The 22,177-nt window shown below is 38.4% G+C and overlaps 1 long non-coding RNA gene across 4 annotated transcripts in view; it reads right to left on the reverse strand.

The window, feature by feature from the left end:
- Window positions 1-22,177, reverse strand: part of LOC126409257 (uncharacterized) — a 100,406-nt gene that overhangs the window by 73,108 nt on the left and 5,121 nt on the right. For 2 of the 4 annotated variants that reach the window (XR_007572163.1, XR_007572164.1), the window contains exons 1-2: window positions 19,210-19,320; window positions 10,156-10,284 (exon numbers count right to left, since the gene is read on the reverse strand). This is a non-coding gene — a long non-coding RNA (uncharacterized LOC126409257). Of the gene's footprint in view, window positions 1-8,960; window positions 9,034-10,155; window positions 10,285-19,209; window positions 19,321-22,177 lie in introns of those variants that run through there. The other 2 variants (XR_007572165.1, XR_007572166.1) reach the window with 2 other exon arrangements.

A 22,177-nucleotide genomic window follows, 5' to 3' on the forward strand; every position in this document is an offset into this window, starting at 1 on the left:
GTCAACCTTAGCAAGCTAATGCCATATAGACATGGGAGTGTAAGATGAAGTCCTCATATGTGGAGCGTAAATAATCATATATTTGTCTGTGATAGAGAAAATCCTTGTTGAGTCAAGGTTTGACATAATCATTGATACCATGCACTTGGAGCCTGTTTGAGTCCATAAAGGGGCTTCTAGAGTTTATAAACATAGTGTGGGCAAGCTGGGCCATGTAAACCAGGTGGTTGGGGCATATAAACAACTTCATTTAAGTTTCCATGGAGAAAGGTGTTGTCACATCAAGTTGCCCCACTGTCCAATTAAATGATGAGCAAGGGAAAGTACTGTGCACACAATGACAGACTTCACAACCGGATTGAATGTTTCAAAATAATCTATACCCTCAATTTGATCAAATCCTTTGGCCATCAGTCTTGCTTTGTACCGTTCAAGAGTCCCGTCTAATTTACGTTCGAGTTTAAAAACCCGTTTGGATCTGATGATTGCATATGACGGATCTAGTGGAACTAGAGACCATGTCTTGTCTCATTGAAAATGACACTTCTACTAATGATGATTTTGGAGGTTCCTTGGTTGAGGAATAAATAGCCTTTGTGAAAGTTGGAATATCCTGGAAAATTACTATAGAAAATGCGTAAGCCCAAAACTCCTTAGGAACACCACTATGTTTAAGCAAGGTAAGCCCTTTTTCCACTGTAGTCTTGTGCTTTCTTTCAGCTGTTCCATTTTGTTTGTGGGTATGTGGGCAAGAAATGTGTCGCTCTATAAATGTGTCACTCTGTACCATAGTCTTGAAAAAAATTATTGATTACTGCATATTCTGCTCCATCATTAGTATGAAAATATTTGATTTTTGCATCAAATAACTTTTCAATTTTGTTTTTAAAAATCTTGAAAGCATGCTCATCATCAGATTTGTAAGCAAGTAAGTATATCCATGTATACTTTGAGTACCCATCCATGAATGAGACATAGTAGCAGTATTTATCCCTACTAATCACCCATGACAGCCCCAAAACATCTCAATGTATAACTTCAAAAGGAAGGAAGATTAGGTACAATCTTCTTTTTGCTACTTGTAACTATGATATTATCCACATAAATTAATCCTAGTAATTCTTGCCTTTTTTAGGAAAAATAAATAAAATAAATTAAAACTACACTTAAAAACCATGGCTGAGTAAATAGCCTTTGAGTCTGCCAAAACCATTCTAGAAATAATTGCCTTAGGCCATATTAAGTCTTTGTTAATTTTACATAAGATTGTGGTAGTATCAGATCAATATACATAAGTGGTTGCATCATGTTGACACCATCTATGTAAAAAGGCATTATTAATTGTTGAGGTTGGCTTGCACAAGAATGAAAAGGCTGGTGAAGGAGCTGTGTGTTAGGTTGGTGGAAGCTAGAGAAAGTTGGAAAAGATGAAAAGATTAAGTAGTTAACCAAATATGGTTGGTGGATTGCTTCAGCTTGAAGTCTTTCCTTTAGGCAAAGGATGAATATAGAAATGGATAACTAGGAAGACATTTGGTACTGCTTTTGTTTATCCCCACCCCATCATTACTTTTAAATATCGGCTAAGAACTAATCTGATGTAAAGCCTTGCATATAAAGGCTCACAATTCAGGCTTGTACTGTGTGCTTCCAAAATAGTGAAGGAAAGATAAATAGAGAGAGAGAGAGAGAGAGAAGACTCCTCACTTGTTTGATGGTAGACACAGGGTGTTTAAATTGAACGACCTTAAACATTGTGTGCTTTTTTTTCTTCCTTTTATTCTTTTCGGATATGTTGCAGTTGAAACCCTTATTTTGTTCATTAGAGAGATATAACAAGTGGTATCAGAGCTTAGTGAAAGATGTCAGTAACAAAGCATAAGATTGAGAAGTTTAAGGGGAAAAATAACTTCTGCTTATATCAACAACATATGCAGGACTTGCTAATCTAATGGGATGTGGTAAGTGGCAGGAATGGGATGGCAGGCAAGCAATGTAACATGGCAGATGCAAAGGCCAGTTGTCAGTGCAATCCAACAACACTTAGGAAACAATGTCATCCACAACATTATCCATGAAAAAATGACAATAAAATTAGGAACAACCTTTAAAACATGAATATGGGTAAGAATCACATAAACAAACTACATTTGAAGCAGTGACTTTATTGCCTTCACATGAAAGAGGGAGAAAATATTCTTGTGCATCTTAATGAATTTACTTATTTCTCAACTTCTGAGTAAGAGTGTAAAATAGATGATAAAAAAAGGCAGCATTCTTGATTAAGATGTTAGCTAGGTCGTATGTTTATTTAGTAACCACAATACTCTTTGAAAGAAAGACAGTTAGGTTAGATAATGCAACTAGTACTCTTTATTTTATGAAAAGAATATGAAAAACTCTGGTACTAGTGAAATGTAAGCAGAAGGACTAGTCGTGGATATGGAGAAAAGAGGTCATACAAAAACCAAGGAAAAAAATTTTCTAAAAAGAACTATCGATTTAAATCAAGAGGATCTAAGAATGATAATAGTGATGTTGATGTGTTTACTGCCATGAGAGTCATACGTCAAGATTTTGCAAAACATTAATGAACTTAGGTGATCATAAGAATCAAAAGAAGACGATATCTATATCAACCTCTTCCTCTATTGGGTTGCAAAAGCAAAGAGTTTGTTAGAAATAGATGCTAATGAGTATTTATGTTCAGCATATCATGAATGTCTATCTTTAACAGATTACTACATTTTGGATGCAGGTGAATCATATCATATGTGTCCACATTGATAATGGTTTAATTCTTATATTTCTTGTGATGGAGAAACTATTTTATGGATAATAATACTAAATTCAAAGTTATTAGCATTGAAATTCTAAAAATTAAGATGTTTTATGGAGTATCAATGAAGCATTGTGAGCTACAACATGTCCAAAATTTAATGAAACTTTAATATCTTTAGGGTGCCTAAATGTTGCTGGTACAATTAACAACATCAAATGGTCCAATTAAATTGTCAAAGGGAATATTAGTTGTAATGAAGCCACAACAAAAGGGCACTTTATATGCATTAATAGGAAGCACTAATGAGACTGTGGTAAATGAGACTCACACATCTAGGAGAGAAAGGTATGAAAGAGCTCCATAGGATACTTTTGAAAGGGCTCAAGACACATGCCATTAGTTTTTGTGATTGGTGTATACAAGGAAAGCAACATCAAGCGAGTTTCGAATTTCGTTCTTACATAAGTAGAGACATCCAATAATATATTCACACAAATGTTTAGGGCATAGTGTAGCATTCTTCTGTAGTTGGATCACACTATTTCATGAGCATCATTAATGATTTTTATGGAATGGTTTGGGTTTACTTTATGAAGCAGAAAAATGAGGTGTTTTGGGAACGGAAAGAACCAAAACCATTATAGAAAAGCAAACAAGAAAGCAAATCAAAAATATCTACGAAGCAATAATGAAAGAGAATTTAAAAACCAAGAGTTTGATGAATTCTACAGATTAGAAAGTATTATAAGGCACTTTACTTGAAAAGGAACAACACAACAGAATGCCATGGTTGAAAGGATAAATCAAACTTCATTAAAGTGTGCTAGATGCATGTGTTAACTACTGCTCTTCCAAGATATTTTGGATAGAGGCAACAGCCATTACATGTTATTGTAATCAAAACTCATTTGAGTACCATCTACTTCAAGGTGCCTCAAGAGGTTTGGATAAGAAAGACAATAGATTACACTGTTCTTCATATATTTGGATGTATTGCCTATGTTCAAGTCCAAGATAATCAATAAAATACATATTTGCTGTATAAAAAAAGGAGTAAAGATTTATAGATTGTGGGATCCAAATAACCCAAGATCTTTTTATTAGTATGAGTGTGGTTTTTGATGGGCACTCTATAATGAAAGGAACCACATCGACGCCATTAGATGATGAATCTCAAAAGGATCAGGTTAAGAAGCAAACTATTATGGTGGAGCATCAAAACACGGAATGGAATGATGATGAACTTATTGTTCACACAAGTTCAGAGATAGAAGATTCATTCAGTCACATTCAATAGCTATGGTTCAACCAAACAGAACAACAAGGCCACTCCAAAGGTACGTCTACCTGTAATTCAATTGTGTTTGCATTGTTTGATGGTCTTCATGAACCAACGAGCTATGAGAAGCCACTCAACATAAAAAAAGATAAATCATTAGTTGATGGCTATGCAAGAAGAAATGAAGTCTCTCCATTCAAATGAAACTTGGGATCTAGTGGAGTTGCCCAAGAGAAAGAAACCCATTGGTTGCAAGTGGGTTTTACAAGAAGAATGAAGCAACATTTGACAATGGAGCTACAAAATAGAAAGCCAAACTTGTCACTATATGATATATGCATGGAAAAAGGATTAGATTGGAATAAGATTTCTTCCCCATCTTTAGGCATACTTCAATCATGTGATACTTATGTTGGTCACATTGCTTAATTTAGAACTACATCAACTTAATATAAACTTTTTCACATGGAGAAGAACAAATTTATGTGAGCAACTTGAAGGCTTTCAAGTCCAAGGCAAAACAAATTGTGTTTGCAAGTTAAAGAAGACTTTGTATGGTTTGAAGCAAACTCCACAAGAATAGTACAAATGTTTTATTCCATTATGATTAGTCATAATTTTGTTCATTGTGACTATGATTGTCATCTGTATCTCAAGGTACTGAAAGACAGTTCATATGTAATGTTGCCAAGATACATTGATGATATGTTAGTTGTTTTTGAAAACAAGTCTAAGCTAATATGGTTTAAGTCACTATCAAGTATAGACTTTGCAATGAAGGATCTTGGTGAAGCAAAGAAGATTCTTGGTATGGAAATCAAGAGAAACATGAAGACTAGCAAGCTATTGGTGAACCAGACAAGTTACATGCAACAACATGGCGGATGCTCGACCGGTCTCAGCACCATTGCTAATTGACTAGAAGTTGACCAAAGATGACAGCCCTAAGTTAAAAGAATAGGTGGAGCAAACAGCAAAAGTACCATACATAAACACTGTAAGTTGTCTAATGTACACCCAACCAGATCTTTGTCAAGTGGTTAGTGTGTGAGCAATTCATGATCAATCCAAGGATGATGCTCGTTAGCAGTCAAGAATGCCATTAAATATATGCAAATTCACAAGATATATGCAGTTTATTTGATAATTCATCATCACCACAAGAAATTGGTTATGTGGATGCAAAATATAGTGGAGCTTTAGACCCTAGACAATCAATGGTCGGTTGTCTGTCTACCTTATTGTGGTCCAATTTTGTATTTCAAGGAACCAGAACTCTCTCTACTATGGAAGTTGAATATATGGGTCTAATAGAAACCAGAGAAAAAGCATTATGGTAAAAGGAGTACTCAGACAACTTGGTTTGGATAAAAAAGGTATGCCGAGGAGCTGCGACAGCTAAAGTGTTATTCATTTAGCCAAAAACCAAGTATTCCATGCTATAAATAAACACATATACATAAGATATTATAAAGTTAGAGAGTGGATATCATCTGAAGATCCATGTTAGTTTAACCAAGGTAAAGACCGAAGAGAATGGAGCAGATATATTCATATCGGTGGTAACTCGAAGTATATTCTAGAAATGTTTGAACATAATCAACATTGTCGATTCTCATTGATAGTGAGTTGATTCATACAAGCCAAGGTGGAGTTGAGGAGCTATGTATGAGGTCGGTGGAAGCTAAAGATAGTTAATAAGGATGAATAGATTAAGTAGTTAGCCAAGTAAGGATGATGGATTGCCTCAACTTGAAGTCGTAACTGCAATGGCAAAGGATGAAGATAAAAATGGATAACTTGGAGAACAGCTGACATTTTTTTATCCCCATCATTGTTTTTCTATATTGGCTAAGAACGTATCGATATAAAACCTTGCCTAGAAAAGGGTTATATTGGAGGCTTGTACCATGTGCTTCCAATTATTGAAAGAATAGATAGAGAGGGAGGGAGAGAGTGACAACAGAGAAAAAAAATTAAGCTTTCAAACTTGTTTGATAGTGGATGTAGGCTTTTTAAACCTAACCACCTTATTTCTTGTGTCTTTTTCTTCCTTACCTTTTTTTTTTCCATATGCTGCTAGCTTAGACTCATATTTTATTCCTGAGAGAGGCATTACATTAGTATCAAACTAGTTATAAGCCATCTTTTACTAAAGGTAATAATCACGATAATTTTCATTGAGATTAGATTATTAACAAGAAAACATGTGTGAAAGCAGCATATCCCTTCCTCTTGACTACACCCTTCTCTACTAACTAAGATTTAATTCTACATGTAGACAAATCATCATTTTGCTTGATTATATAAATTCACTTGCATCGAATGGTGCTAAAGATATTCTTTTGCATGCAAACATGTTTTCCTTTTTGCATGAACAACTATTTTTTATTGCATATATGGTTTGTTGATATTCTATGTAAAGGTTTTCTTGATAAAAATATGTTAGTTCATATGAATCCATGTTCAGACCATGGTTTGTTTCTCAATATTTTGGACTATAGTTTGAAATAAATTACGTTGAGTGTACCATCCATTATCATGTGTCTAAGCTCAAGAGTAAAAGATAGTGAAGTGGGAGAGTGTAAGTCAATTTCAAGATTAACACATGATTGAGTTGGAGATTCAAGGGTAGGACATTCGGTTGTAGAAGTCAATGGAACTGAAGAGTTTGGTGGCTTTCATATTGTTTTGAGGATAGCTGTGGCTATTGATAGATAAGATCATATAAGATGAAATTTCTCAAGTTTAGGCGTTGTTAATTATAGAGGAAGCAGGGCAAACATGAATGATGCTAATAGAAGATTTTACTTTCTTTTTGGAACATGAAGGACATTTGTAAACATATGCCTCTAATTTTTGCATCGAGGTTCCATTTTACCTATATTTGTGTTTTGGAACATTTCAAGTCATTGCCCACTATCATAGCGGCTGACTCAAAATACTCGCGTTTTGCCACTAAACCTTGATCTAAAGGGACAACATGATATGTGACACATATATCTAGATGCCATGTGTGTTTTGCATTGGTTTTATAGTCATTACCAGGCTTTCGTAAATCATACATTCTATGGACACATGATTCCTCCTACCATATAGTTGACAAATTATTTAACTATATGCGTTTTGATCATGTATGCCTACCTTTTCATGAACTTTAAAGCTTGAATTAGATCATCTAACACCTTTATTTATGCCCCTACCTCTGCCATGGGCACAACCACTTCGAGCAAAGAAGCAACTATTGAAAACTCGCTCATTGGTTGTTACTTCTCATTAAGGAGCTCTAAATGTTTCTTTTGATTTATTAGAAGGTTATGGATCTCACAGGATGGGAGAAGATAGTTCAAAGTTGTCATGATGGTGACAAAATTTTCATACTTCCTAGCCATTAAGCACATGCATAACCAAGTCATCCTTGTTTATATTGTCATCAACTGAGCTTTCTCAATCAATGAATAACTTCACATGACTGATATAGCCAACTGTGCATTTTTCACATTTAGACACATTTTGGAGATTATGCTCAACTTGAATAATCTATAAATTCGACTATGAGACAAATGCTTTCTCAATGAATAAGCACACTTCTTGAGATTATTGTGAAGGATAATTTGGCTGACCACTAATTTAGTGATGGTAGCCTTGATTCAACTCAAAGTTAATCATACTTTATCCTTAACTTTTAGAGGTAGGCATGGATGCGGTTATCCACATATTTGAGAATGTCTTAACTAAACATCACAGATTAAATCTAATATTTTCACAACTATCATTGTTGCAATCAAGCTTCACTATAAATCATTCCAATACACAACTAAAGCAAGAGCCATAGATTGCACTGATATAGAAGACATAGTTTACTTTGATATCGTTAAATGTTGCAATATATGAGAGAAATAAGAGAGAGAGAGAGAGAGAGAGAGAGGAGATGGCATGTTACGTAGTTCTACTTAAAGACAGCCTACATCTATGACAACATTGACTAACTATCGTACTATCACAAATAAAACATCAAGAGGTATAACTGTTGTGTGATTCCAAAGTGTGCAGATAAGTTCGATAAACCCATTTGAATTTGACAAGTGTGTTCACATTACATATCAGAACAAGTTATGTGATCTAACATTTCCTTTCTAGCTTAGATCAGAGCTCTACTTATAGAATGATTGTCTTCTATATGATGCTTTATCAACACAACAGATCATTCTTGCATTTGTCTATTCTTCTTCATATTCATATGATTTTTGTATTCAATAGCTTCATCTTTCCATTGCCACCATCAACTTCCTTTTATTAATTATTTATAGCTTTCTTTAACTGCTCTAATAACCTCACCCCCAACCCCGGTCTCTTCCCCCATCCCCCCGCCCCCCCACCCTAAAAAAAAAAAGGGGCAAGGGGACCAGGATAGTTTGGTGAATTTTTGTTTTAGAACACTGGTCAAACAAAAAATACTCTGTTGTCTTAAGTGTAACATCCTGAAAGTAGCCCAATTTTTTTTATATTCATTCATTCATGGGTGTAGCACGACATTTATAATCACATGACCTATGTAGTTGGCATAGGTCTGGTCCATCATAAAGCATGTAAAGATAATTTATTGTGTATTAGCACATGACGTGATCTATCCTAGGCAGTTAATGGTTCTAATCAATCTAAAGACCAGGTTTACATTCATTGATAGTATAGTTCACAACCAAACACATGTCTGGAAGTCTATACCAATAAAAATCAACCTTATAATTTACATATTGATGGCCCCACCACTAGTTATGTAGTTGCAAACCCATATATATATATATATATATATATATATATATATATATATATATATATATATATATATATATATATATATATATATATATATATATATATATATAATAACAGTTGGATAAAAATTTGCACACCAAAACAGTTAGATCTTCCATGATTTTCCTTGCTCATTGTTGTGGGGCACCAAAATCACCTGAAAAATAATATTTTCAAAGCATGAGTATGCTTTCACATATTTGATAGGCTCACACACGAGGTGTGTGAAGATGTCACTCACACATACACAACAATATGTTACAACATTATAACAGGAGGATATTCAAACCATGTATAAGATATATAAGCAAGGATATCTATCAATATCATTCATGCATTACTTTATTTAGTCATCATTGAATATTAACCCGTAAAGCACAAGCTCAGGTGATATATTTGATTTCATGATCATCTCTTAATCATTTCCACCTATTTTTAAGTACTGCTGTAGTTAGTTTTCCCACCAATAGAACCCAGTGATGAGTTCCCTGTTAACAGATTCGGAGGGCAAAGGGGGGAAACAAGGGATTTACCGTGCCTGGTCCCTTTGGACCTAGACCCTAATGAGTCGGAGCTTTACATTGGGTTGATAGTCTAGTCAAACTTCACACGTTTGAGCAGGATTACTAGGATTACTGCCTAAATCACTCCCACCGAGTCTTCTCCAGTGGCACATGATAGAGCAATAAGAACTGCAATAATTAAATTTCCTAGAAACCGTCATACTCTTCCAATTTCTACGCCATGCATATTTGTTTCCATGGGAAAAGTTGGACAATTTCCAAATCATCATTAATTTCCATGTTGATAAAAAGCTAGCTTTGCCACCCACATGCAGGATGCCTTTATTTTTTTGGCCTCCAGAAAATAGCTAGCCTGCAAAAAATTTAGGGCAGAACAAAGAAGAGATGCATTTCTAAATGGGAAAATAATGGACAGACACTAATATTAAATAATTTGTTTGGATTAATGGGGTCAGATCCATCATACAATAAGTTTGGATTCAGACTCAGACTCCTACTTTTTAAATCATCTATATCTAATCGGGTCGAATCTTTTTCATGAATCTTGGGCTCGGATGTTGAAGTGTTCGGATACAGAAGGAGACCAGCTTATGTAGCCTGACCATCTCCAAGATATGACCAGAAATGTAGAAATATACATATATATATATATATATCCAATTTGTATATGATAAGTGCCAGGTCTGCATCGTTTAAAACATCCAATTGCTTTAAAAAAGGACCAGTATATAGGCACCAAAATATTCCAGCAATACCTCAATGTCGGCATGGAAAAAGCTCAGCTTGTAGTGAAGCCTGAAAACCCAGCATCGAAAGGGCTCCAAGAAGGCGCATGGTGGAGCCCAGCAGAAGGGTTTCCTGAACATTGCTTTGCAGTTTGTAACCTGCAACATGTTACCAATTAGTTTGCTGATTTTTTCTCCGGTTGTACATCGGAGAAGAAAGATTGAATGCAGTAGATCGGGCAGTTAAGTAACTAGCTGGTGCTTCTGGCCAATGAAAGAATTAAGTTGACACTGATGATACATATAATTAAGAACGAAGAACACATGAAATAATTTAGAAAGTTAGAAGCACTACCCACCTGCATAAGAAAGGAAGAGGGAGCCGGCTGTGCCAAGAGCAGTGAAGCCCACGTACAAGGCATGGGAGGGGGAACCCGCCGTGAAAAGGCTGGTGGAAGCAGGATTCATAAGTGCAAATCCAATCAGCAGGTTATACTTAATCCTGCTACTCCGAGAGGATACACTTCTTTCCAGCCCAGTTTGCGCTTCAATTTTGACAAAATCACACGAAAATTTCAGACCGATGCAACAAACAGAGACGTGGAGACGCAAGAAGGTTACAGCCTCAAGGAAATTGCAAATGGCTAGTTAACAAGTCTCACCATCATCGGACGCCTCCTCTCGGCTACTAATCCTCCCGTCAACTCTTGCTTGATCAAGGTCTGCCACCACCTCCTTCATGAAGGTCATTTCTTTCCTTTCTTTTCTTCCTTGCAGATGTCTCCCTCTCCCTCTCTTTCTCCGACACGATGACGACGGTCTCAGCAGCGAAAAGATAATGAGAGGACGAAGTCTCTCTCTCTCTAACCGCGACACGACAGCAACGAGGTCTGACGGGAAAGAATGAGAGGACAAGGGCCGGGAAGGTGCCGCAGTGCTTCCTGTAAATTTCGGGTTTCAATCTCCATCCTTGCTCTCTCACTTTCACGTTAGTTTCTCCCTCCCTGCTCTCTGGCTTCCTGCTAATTTCGTTTCGTCCTCGCACGTTCTCTCTCTCTCTCTCTCTCTGAATTTCATCTTTACAGGGCAGAACAGCCGATCGACTCTCTCTCTCTCACAATTACAAATACTCGTTAATAAAACAACTTACAATACTGATTTAACGAGAGCAGATCCTTACTTTAAAAATGGTAAAACAATTGAAGGAAGACTTTAAAATGTGATGCCGAAAACTACCTTCAAATACATTGAAGTGGATAAATATTGTGGTTGTTTGTTTACATGTTTAAATATAAGGATTGAAAATTTGATGGAAAGCTTCTATAAATTGCTATTATACACCACTTATATATACATATATATTCTTTAAATATTATTTTATTTGCTAATATTGTTTTTTTGGTTTTGAATTTTTTGTAAAATGTGTATATGATAGTATTGTTTTTTTGCCTATTCGTAATAAATTCAGCTTTTGACAAAATCACATGCTAATTTCAGACCATGCAACAAACAGAGACATGGAGACGCAAGAAGGTTACAGCCTCAAGGAACTTGCAAATGGGCTAGTTTACAAGTCTCACCATCATCGGACGCCTCCTCTCGGCTACTAATCATCCCGTCAACTCTTCCTTGATCAAGGTCTGCCACCACCTCCTTCATGAAGGTCATTTCTTTCCTTTCTTTTCTTCCTTGCAGATATCTCCCTCTCCCACTCTTTCACCGACACGACGACGACGGTCTCAGCAGCGAAAAGATAATGAAAGGACGAGGTCTTCCTTGCAGATGTCTTCGTCTTAATTTCGTTTTTCTTTCTTCGTCATTGCTCTCTCAATTCACGTTAATTTCTCCTTTCTGGCTCTCCCACTTCCTGCTGATTTCATTCTTCGTCTTCGCAACGCTCTCTCTCTCTCTCTAACCGCGACACGACAGCAACGAGGTCTGACGGGAAAGAATGAGAGGACAAGGGCTGGGATGGTGCCGCAGTGCTTCCTGCAAATTTCGGGTTTCAATCTCCATCCTTGCTCTCTCACTTTCGAGTTAGTTTCTCCCTCCTTGCTCTCTGGCTTCCTGCTAATTTCGTTTCGTCCTCGCACGTTCTCTCTCTCTCTCTCTCTCTCTGAATTTCATCTTTACCGGGCAGAACAGCCGATCGACTCTCTCTCTCTCACAATTACAAAAGCTCGTTCATAAAACAACTTACAATATTGATTTAACGAGAGCAGATCCTTACCTAAAAAATGGTAAAACAATTGAAGGAAGACTTTAAAATGTGATGCCCCAAACTACCTTCAAATACATTGAAGTGGATAAATATTGTGGTTGTTTATTTACATGTCTAAATATAAGGATCGAAAATTTGATGGAAAGCTTCTATAAATTGCGATTAAACACCACTTATATATACATATATATTCTTTAAATATTATTTTATTTGATTATATTGTTTTTTTGGTTTTGAATTTTTTGTAAAATGTGTATGTGATAGTATTGTTTTTTTGCCTATTCGTAATAAATTCAGCTTTTGACAAAATCACATGCTAATTTCAGACCGATGCAACAAACAGAGACATGGAGACGCAAGAAGGTTACAGCCTCAAGGAAATTGCAAATGGGCTAGTTAACAAGTCTAACCATCATCGGACGCCGCCTCTCGGATACTAATCCTCCCGTCAACTCTTCCTTGATCAATGTCTGCCACCACCTCCTTCATGAAGGTCATTTCTTTCCTTTCTTTTCTTCCTTGCAGATATCTCCCTCTCCCTCTCTTTCACCGACACGACGACGACGGTCTCAGCAGCGAAAAGATAATGAAAGGACGAGGTCTTCCTTGCAGATGTCTTCGTCTTAATTTCGTTTTTCCTTCTTCGTCATTGCACTCTCAATTCACGTTAATTTCACCTTTCTGGCTCTCCCACTTCCTGCTGATTTCATTCTTCGTCTTCGCACGCTCTCTCTCTCTCTCTAACCACGACACAACGGCAACGAGGTCTGACGGGAAAGAATGAGAGGACAAGTGCCGGGAAGGTGCTGCAGTGCTTCCTGTAAATTTCGGGTTTCAATCTCCATCCTTGCTCTCTCACTTTCACGCTAGTTTCTCCCTCCTTGCTCTCTGGCTTCCTGCACATTTTGTTTCGTCCTCGCACGCTCTGTCTCTCTCTCTCTGAATTTCATCTTTACCGGGCAGAAGAGCCGATCGACTCTCTCTCTCTCACAATTACAAAAGCTCGTTCATAAAACAACTTACAATGTTGATTTAACGAGAGCAGATCCTTACTTTAAAAATGGTAAAACAATTGAAGGAAGACTTTAAAATGTGATGCCCCAAACTACCTTCAAATACATTGAAGTGGATAAATATTGTGGTTGTTTATTTACATGTTTAAATGTAAGGATCGAAAATTTGATGGAAAGCTTCCAAAAATTGCTACTATACACCACTTATATATACATATATATTATTTAAATATTATTTTATTTGCTAATATTGTTTTTTTGGTTTTGAATTTTTTGTAAAATGTGTATATGATAGTATTGTTTTTTTGCCTATTCGTAATAAATTCAGCTTTTGACAAAATCACATGCTAATTTCAGACCGATGCAACAAACAGAGACATGGAGACGCAAGAAGGTTACAGCCTCAAGCAAATTGCAAATGGGCTAGTTAACAAGTATCACCATCGTCGGACGCCTCCTCTCGGTGACTAATCCTCCCCTCAACTCTTCCTTGATCAAGGTCTGCCACCACCTCTTTCATGAAGGTCATTTCTTTCCTTTCTTTTCTTCCTTGCAGATATCTCCCTCTCCCTCTCCCTCTCTTTCACCGACACGACGACGACGGTCTCAGCAGCGAAAAGATAATGAAAGGACGAGGTCTTCCTTGCAGATGTCTTCGTCTTAATTTCGTTTTTCCTTCTTCGTCATTGCTCTCTCAATTCACGTTAATTTCACCTTTCTGGCTCTCCCACTTCCTGCTGATTTCATTCTTCGTCTTCGCAATGCTCTCTCTCTCTCTCTAACCGCGACACGACAGCAACGAGGTCTGACGGGAAAGAATGAGAGGACAAGGGCTGGGAAGGTGCCGCAGTGCTTGCTGTAAATTTCGGTTTTCAATCTCCATCCTTGCTCTCTCACTTTCACGTTAGTTTCTCCCTCCTTGCTCTCTGGCTTCCTGCTAATTTCGTTTCGTCCTCGCACGTCATCTCTCACTCTCCCTCTGAATTTCATCTTTACCGGGCAGAACAGCCGATCGACTCTCTCTCTCTCACAATTACAAAAGCTCGTTGATAAAACAACTTACAATATTGATTTAACGAGAGCAGATCCTTACCTTAAAAATGGTAAAACAATTGAAGGAAGACTTTAAAATGTGATGCCCCAAACTACCTTCAAATACATTGAAGTGGATAAATATTGTGGTTGTTTATTTACATGTTTAAATATAAGGATCGAAAATTTGATGGAAAGCTTCTATAAATTGCTATTATACACCACTTATATATACATATATATTCTTTAAATATTATTTTATTTGCTTATATTGTTTTTTTGGTTTTAAATTTTTTGTAAAATGTGTATGTGATAGTATTGTTTTTTTGCCTATTCGTAATAAATTCAGCTTTTGACAAAATCACATGCTAATTTCAGACCGATGCAACAAACAGAGACATGGAGAGGCAAGAAGGTTACAGCCTCAAGGAAATTGCAAATGGGCTAGTTAACAAGTCTCACCATCATCGGACGCCTCCTCTCAGCTACTAATCCTCCCCTCAACTCTTCCTTGATCAAGGTCTGCCACCACCTCCTTCATGAAGGTCATTTCTTTCCTTTCTTTTCTTCCTTGCAGATATCTCCCTCTCCCACTCTTTCACCGACACGATGACGACGGTCTCAGCAGCAAAAGGATAATGAAAGGACGAGGTCTTCCTTGCAGATGTCTTCGTCTTAATTTCGTTTTTCCTTCTTCGTCATTGCTCTCTCAATTCACGTTAATTTCTCCTTTCTGGCTCTCCCACTTCCTGCTGATTTCATTCTTCGTCTTTGCACGCTCTCTCTCTCTCTCTCTCTCTAACCACGACACAACGGCAACGAGGTCTGACGGGAAAGAATGAGAGGACAAGGGCCGGGAAGGTGCCGCAGTGCTTCCTGTAAATTTCGGGTTTCAATCTCCATCCTTGCTCTCTCACATTCACGTTAGTTTCTCCCTCCTTGCTCTCTGGCTTCCTGCTAATTTTGTTTCGTCCTCGCACGCTCTGTCTCTCTCTCTCTGAATTTCATCTTTACCCGGCAGAACAGCCGATCGACCCTCACTCTCTCACAATTACAAAAGCTCGTTCATAAAACAACTTACAATATTGATTTAACGAGAGCAGATCCTTACTTTAAAAATGGTAAAACAATTGAAGGAAGACTTTAAAATGTGATGCCCCAAACTACCTTCAAATACATTGAAGTGGATAAATATTGTGGTTGTTTATTTACATGTTTAAATATAAGGATCAAAATTTGATGGAAAGCTTCTATAAATTGCTATTATACAACACTTATATAAACATATATATTCTTTAAATATTATTTTATTTGCTGATTTTTTTTTTTTGTTTTGAATTTTTTGTAAAATGTGTATATGATAGTATTTTTTTTTTGCCTATTCGTAATAAATTCAGCTTTTGACAAAATCACATGCTAATTTCAGACCGATGCAACAAACAGAGACATGGAGAAGCAAGAAGGTTACAGCCTCAAGGAAATTGCAAATAGGCTAGTTAACAAGTCTCACCATCATCGGACGCCTCCTCTCGGCTACTAATCCTCCCGTCAACTCTTCCTTGATCAAGGTCTGCCACCACCTCCTTCATGAAGGTCATTTCTTTCCTTTCTTTTCTTCCTTGCAGATGTCTCCCTCTCGACACGATGATGACGGTCTCAGCAGCGAAAAGATAATGAGACGACGAGGTCTTCCTTGCAGATGTCTTCGTCTTAATTTCGTTTTTCCTTCTTCGTCATTGCTCTCTCAATTCACGTTAATTTCTCCTTTCTGGCTCTCCCACTTCCTGCTGATTTCATTCTTTGTCTTCGCACGTCTCTCTCTCTCTCTAACCGCGACACGACAGCAACGAGGTCTGACGGGAAAGAATGAGAGGACAAGGGCCGGGAAGGTGCCGCAGTGCTTCCTGTAAATTTCGGGTTTCAATCTCCATCCTTGCTCTCTCACTTTCACGTTAGTTTCTCCTCCTTGCTGTCGCGACCCAAATTTTGACACCAAAAATTTTCTTTCATTTTTATAATAGCGGAAGCAATATTGAGTCATGACCAGAACATAAAGAAATCAGACATGGTTTTATTTCAATAATAAAATACTTGGACCCAACAAAAAAATAAACACAAGTCCCCAAAACCGACGCAGTGTCCAGAATGCCAATGCCGTCCATCACAAGACTGAGGTCGTCGCTCCAAAGCCAAAATCTATCAAGGACTAACTGTAGAGATAGAAAGAAGGGTCAGAATTCCTCTGAGTATGAGAAAATCCAGCCATTAATGGAACATGGCCAAAATAATATTTGTTTCGTAAAATGATTCCAAAAGTTCTTATGAACTACAACCATAAGTTTTCCAAAACTTAACACATATCAGAGTTACATCACATCATCAAAGACAGAACGAGGTGTGCACAACCTCCAAAATTTCGTAGCTTCCAACCGTGGTTCTATGACAATGCATAGTCATCGTGTCGAGCAACAGAAATCCCCGTGGGCACTCACGGGCAGAACAGAACATCTCTTCACCAGGCGATCTAACGGATCGAGGGTACCTGAAGTGAAGCCTCCTGAGATATCCCAGATCGCCGCTGCAGCAGCATGGTCTCTCTAGGAACCCGGGTGGAGAGACCAGGAGTCTCGCTCCCAAACAGAAACAGAACAGAATCCCGAGCCCTTGTGCCGCCCAATACCCTGTGGGCCCTCCAGTACAGCCAGAGGAGTGTGACCACTACCTCCTGGGACGAAACCAAACACTGGACAAAACAGAAAGCTCGCACTCGCATAAACCATCGTACAAAGTCCACGTTTCGCCTTCGAATTTCAAAAGTGAGGGTTTGCCAATGTTAACATCGTCTAGTACCTCTCACAGAAACCGCCCTCAGGCTCGGTTTCCCAAACAGAATAATTCAGCTGTTTTAAATCTTAATTTAATAGTAATAGAGAAAACTCATCGCATCGAGAAACCTCATTAGCAATATTATAATCCTTATTTCAAACAATAAAATTTATATTTACATTCTCAAAACGTGACTTTCCTCCTCTAATGGTTCCAAAGTTAATTTCAGAACCATATTTCTGAAATTTTAAACACCACAAAGAGCATCAAAAAGTAATAAAACATCTCATTTCGTTTTTCATTTGTAACAACCCTCTTTTGGCAAATTTCAAGAACCGGAGGGTGCTATTTCGCTATTTCATGTAAGATGTTAGACTCATATTGAAAATAATTTTCACAGCCTCTTTTTGCAAAAATTTTCACCAAAGTGTGGCGGCATGGAAGTTTCAAAATTATAACAGTCTTTCCACCAATTTTGCAAAAGAGGTGGACCCGTTTTGTAATTTATGAGTTTTGATATAAAAACGAAATGCACTCGTTTTTCTTCATTTCACCGCTTCGTTTTCTCTCTCTTCGTAAGGGAGCTCCTCTTCTTTTTCTCGTTCGACGGTGGAGCCTCCACCGGCCTTCAGCCACCCAAAACCAGGAAGAGGGATCTCCTTCTCCCGAGAGATCCCCTGTTCGAATTCTTTCGGCGCAGCCCCAACCGATCGTCCGACGCTCCCAACCGCCGTCGTCTCCTCTGCTGCTCCCATTCTCTTTTTTTTTCTCATTTTACGCCCAATTTTTTTTTCTCTCCACACGAGAGCTCCGTCCTCCTCTCGTTCGACCGGCGATGACTTCCACCACTCTTCCACACCCAAAACCAGAAAGCTCTCCGTCTCACGCGGGAACTCCTTTTTCTTCTTCCCGTTCGTCCGACGGTGAGGCTTCCACCATTCTCCAAAGGCAGACGAAACCAGAGAGGGACTCTTCCTCTCTAGCCTTCCTCTGTGTGCAGGAAGGTGAGCTGAAGAACCCCGATTGTGCCCTCGATTTATGGGCAACAGAGAGAAGGAAAAGCCATCGGGCCCTCCCCTGCCCGGTTGCTATGGAAGTTGCTGCCGTTCGATTCAGAGGGCAAAAAGGGCGACGAAAATCCACGATTTGTCCCCAGCTGCTGTCAATGCAGAAAAACTGAAGATAGGTTCTGCCGCAGACAGTAGTGGAACAATCGAGGCGACTGCACTTCATTTTCCTCTTTCTCGACGTCCTTTGGTAATAGGGAGACCAAAGAAAAAGGAAACGGTGGACAGCTCGGGAGAAAGAACGCTCCCATAGGTCACCCGAGTCTCCGTTCCGTTGTCGCATGAATCTCAAAGGGAAAAGAAAAATAAATAAATAAAGAAACGGCAGCTTGAGGCGAACAGTGACAACAAGGAAAATAGTAGGCATTCCGTCTGGCAGGCATATGCAAAATTTCGAACTCTGCTATCGACGCTCCTGGCAGAAACAAAGGAGTTGAGGGATTCGTTCTTCACAGGAAGGGATGGTAGAACAGAGGTTCCCATCTACCCCTAGAGATTTGGAAACATGCTGAATCCACGGTATTCAACATTCCCCCTTTATAGTTTCACGTCAAGGTCACTAAAATTTACCCGTTCATGTATATGTTTTTCTTTTTCAAAACTCAGCTAGGATTCACATGCCTTACATTCAAATCTGTACCTAGCCTACTTTAACAGGGATATCTTGAACTAAGAACACATTATAACATTTCAGTGTCTCAAGCATGGATTCGTCTCTAGGTATATACATACATAGATTCTCATGGATATATATCTATAAGCAATCAAAATACATAGGCATCATGATACATTCGTCACTGAAAATCCCCATACTACAACTCATGCATAGATTCATATTCATGCACCAAGATACATAGATCTACATATTCGATAAGAAATAAAAAATACGGCTTCATGCTTTATTCATAGTTGAATATTCCCATACCTTTTTTTTTATTCCGAAATGACTTCTCCTTTTGCTTCTCGTCCCTTTCTAGCAGCCAACCACTTCAATCTTCAACTAGAAAGAGGGCAAAGATGAGGACGTCCCTCTCTCTCTCTCTCTCTTCCTTTCTTTCTTTCTCTTGTCGTTGGAGTCTCCCGTTGAGGGCTGCAGCAATAAGAGATGACTAATTTTCAATCTCTCACAAGGAAATCAATCACCCGTCAGTTGTTTCTTTCCCCTTCTTTTCTTTCCAAAACTGCTTCCTCTATGATTTAATTGTCAGTTTTCATTTTACGTAACCTTCAATTAAATCTGCCGTTTATAATTCTTCCCCCTATTAATGTTTTCCATAAATAAAGAAAAAGGAAAGAGATCATGGGCGTTACATCCTCCCCCCCTAAAAAGAAATTTCGTCCTCGAAATTTAAGCGTACCTTATTGAAACAGTTGAGGGTAATTCTTTCTCATGTCTTCTTCTGGCTCCCACGTGCATTCTTTGATGCCATGATGCTGCCATTCCACTTGAACTAGTGGGATTGTCTTCTTTCGCAATACATGCTCCTTTCTGTCTATGATCCGAAGCGGTTTTTCATCGGTTGTCATGTCCTCTTGCAAATCAACTTCTTCATAGTCTATCACATGCGAAGGATCAGGTACATACTTCCTTAACATCGACACGTGAAATACTGGATGAACATGACCATACTGCGGTGGGAGTGCAATTCGATATGCAACCTCTCCAACTTTTTCCAAAATCTCGAATGGACCAATGTATCTTGGGCTCAATTTTCCCTTCTTTCCGAATCGAAAAACACTCTTGGTGGGTGATACCTTGAGAAATACATGATCTCCCGCTTCAAAAGCTAGCTCTCTTCTTCGTTGGTCTGCATAACTCTTTTGTCGACTCTGAGCTGCCAAAAGTTTCTTTCTAATCATATTGACCTGATCAGTGTAGTGTTGGATCACCAAAGGATCCTCAATCTTGTTGTCTCCTATCTCTGTCCAACATGATGGTGATCTACAAGGTCGGCCATAAAGAGCTTCAAACAGAGTCATTCCAATGCTAGAGTGATAGCTATTGTTGTAGGCAAACTCAGCCAACTTCACATGTTTATCCCATTCACCCTTCCATTGCAAAACACAAGCTCTTAACATATCTTCAAGAGTCTGGATGGTTCGCTCAGACTATCCATTGTCTGTGGATGAAATGTTGTGCTCAGTTTCAATTTTGTTCCCAACGCTTCCTGTAACCTTCCCCAGAACTTGGATGTAAATCTTGGATCTCTGTCAGAGATTATTGATTTAGGGATTCCATGAAGTCTCACAATTTCATCAACAGACAAATCTGCTAGACTTTCTAGTGATTGTGAAATCTTGATCGGAAGAAAATGTGCAGATTTAGTTAGGCGGTCTACCACTACCCAAATAGCATCGTGTTGTCGTCGAGTACGTGGTAACCCCACTACAAAGTCCATGTGATGTCTTCCCATTTCCATTGAGGAATTTCTATTTGTTGCATCAAACCACCTGGTTTCTGATGTTCCACTTTAACCTGTTGACACACCAAGCATCGTGAGACGAACTCAGCAATCTCTTTCTTCATTCCTGGCCACCAGAAGTTTATCCTTAAATTTTGATACATCTTGGTGCTTCCTGGATGTATGGTGTATCTTGTCTTGTGTGCCTCTTCCAGCAACTTGTTCTTCACTTCTGGATTATTCGGAACCCACAATCTACCATTGAACCACACAGATCCATCCTCGTCCTCAAAATAAGGAGTTTCTTCTTTTTTGTGACACTCAAGTTTCAACTTCGCATATTCCGGGCTCTGTTTTTGCTTCTCAATAATTTCATCAAGGAAACTATCTCGAATTATTCCTGCACACTTCACCTTTCCATTATTATTTCGCAATGGATACCATTTTTCAAGGTCTTCCACCAAATTCCATGTCTGCATTAATAGTCCACTAGCTTTAGCAGTCGTCTTCCTACTAAGTGCATCGGCTACCACATTGGCCTTTCCTGGATGATACTTTATTTCAAAGTCGTAATCTTTGAGATATTCCAGCTATCTTCTTTGTCTTAGGTTTAATTCCTTCTGCGAGAACAAATATTTGAGGGATTTATGGTCAGAAAATACTTCAAATTCCACACCATAGAGGTAATGTCTCCATATTTTTAGTGCAAATACCACTGCTCCTAATTCCAAATCATGTGTTGGATAGTTCTTCTCGTGTTGTTTTAGTTGTCTAGAGGCATAAGCTATAACCTTGTCCTTTTGCATAAGCACCGCTCCATATCCTATTCCCGAAGCATCGGTATATACCACAAATCCTTTCCTCCCATTTGGCAGTGTTAGAATTGGGGCACTAGTCAAACTGTCTTTCAACATCTGAAAACTCTTCTGACAATCCTCTGTCCACGTAAATTTCACTCCTTTACGTAGCAGTTTAGTCATTGGAGTTGCAATTTTTGAAAAATCCTTGATGAACTTCCTGTAGTAACCTACCAAGCCAAGAAAACTTCTGATTTCTGACACATTAGTTGGCGCATTCCATTGTTGTACAGCTTCCAATTTGGCCGGATCAACTGCCACTCCCTCCTTGGAGATTACATGTCCCAAGAAATTCACTTTGTCTAGCCAAAACTCACACTTGGAATATTTGGCATACAGTTGATTTTGTCTCAATATCCTCATCACTAACTCGAGATGTGCCGCATGCATCGCTTTACACTCGGAGTATACTAGCACATCATCAATGAATACTATAACGAATCGGTCTAAGTACTCGTGAAATATCCGATTCATGAGATCCATAAAAGCTGCTGGGGCATTCGTGAGTCCAAAAGGCATCACTCGAAACTCATAATGCCCATAACGTGTGCGAAATGCTGTTTTGGGAATATCTTCTTCCTTAATTCGCAATTGATGGTATCCCGACCTCAAGTCAATCTTAGAAAACACCTTT

Source organism: Nymphaea colorata, unplaced genomic scaffold (assembly GCF_008831285.2).
Source record: "Nymphaea colorata isolate Beijing-Zhang1983 unplaced genomic scaffold, ASM883128v2 scaffold0001, whole genome shotgun sequence".
Classification (NCBI taxonomy): Eukaryota; Viridiplantae; Streptophyta; class Magnoliopsida; order Nymphaeales; family Nymphaeaceae; genus Nymphaea; species Nymphaea colorata.